Genomic DNA, 1,200 nt, shown 5'->3' on the forward strand with positions numbered 1-1,200 from the left:
GCTTAGGGCTGCTATCGAAGCATCCTGGGCCTCCATAACACCTCCTCAGTGCCACAGGCTGATTGCCTCCATGCCACGCCACATTGAAGCAGTCATTTCTGCAAAAGGATTCCCCACCAAGTATTGAGTGCATAACTGAACATAATTATTTGAAGGTTGACTTTTTTGTATTAAAAACACTTTTCTTTTATTGGTCGGATGAAATATGCAAATTTTTTGAGATAGCGATTTTTGATTTTTCTTTACTTTTGTAGTGATATGCTGTCCATGTTATGGACAATTGCTAAATCATAAATTCCTCGTAATTTATTAGCATAATAAAAGGGGCACCACCTGGTAATCCAGGAAATTAATTTATAGATCTTAAGTCAGTCTCAAATACTGAATAGTGAATTCTACCAGTTTAAAGAGCAAAACAAAATAATGAATGCACAGACGAGCTATTTCAAAATATATCTTGTATTAATTGATTCAGAGGTAACAATACAAACAGATTATTTGGCAACAGAAACCATTATTATCAAGACCTTGAGGTTTAATAATAAGCGTCACTTTATCACCTTTTAATCATCTCTAGCAKCATTCTAACTGAACCACTTAAGCTAGTCTACACTAACAAATTAAGAAAAAACTTAAAGACTAATAAAAGGAAGAATTAATCCATCTAGCAAAGACTGACGTAAATTATAAAAAGGACCAAGTTATGTGGTGGAAACACAACTTGCGTTAATTCCAACTTGTTGCATTCACATTAAGAGAGCACACCGCAGATTACCGTGGGATTCAGCGTAGCTCACCGAAGCCATCCTCAGACCTCTTGGGCACTTTGCAAGGGTTCAGACCAACAGCCTTGTCTTACCTCTGGTTGAAGGTTTGCTTTGGACTGGCAGACAAAGTCCCGTTTAGATAGTCTGGCGCTCCGATAGGGGTTGGCAAACCTCTCAGCTCACACACACTCGACACCCTTCGCAGCTTCTGCTGGGTCCTGACTGTCAATTTAGAATCCTACGCAACTTTGCTTCCTCCCAAATAACTCCGTCAAAAGTACAAAAATAAAATAAAATAAAATAAAATGAAAAATGTCCCCTAAGGGAAAACTGGAGCTAATCGTCTCACTTCTTCACTTCATGCTGCTTCTTTCAGTCTCTTCTTCTGACTGACTGCTGATAAACTGGTCCTATTGTTGACTCTGAAAAACTC

General features: G+C 38.4%; 1 protein-coding gene across 1 annotated transcript in view; it reads right to left on the reverse strand.

The window, feature by feature from the left end:
• LOC106526116 (netrin receptor UNC5D) overlaps positions 1-868 on the reverse strand; it is a gene marked incomplete at its 3' end in the record, with an annotated part of 161,551 nt that extends 160,683 nt beyond the window's left edge. The window contains 1 exon segment of the mRNA XM_014020602.1: positions 860-868.
• Between the last annotated feature and the right edge of the window lie 332 nt (positions 869-1,200).

The sequence above is a fragment of the Austrofundulus limnaeus genome, unplaced genomic scaffold, assembly GCF_001266775.1.
Source record: "Austrofundulus limnaeus strain Quisiro unplaced genomic scaffold, Austrofundulus_limnaeus-1.0 Scaffold260, whole genome shotgun sequence".
Classification (NCBI taxonomy): Eukaryota; Metazoa; Chordata; class Actinopteri; order Cyprinodontiformes; family Rivulidae; genus Austrofundulus; species Austrofundulus limnaeus.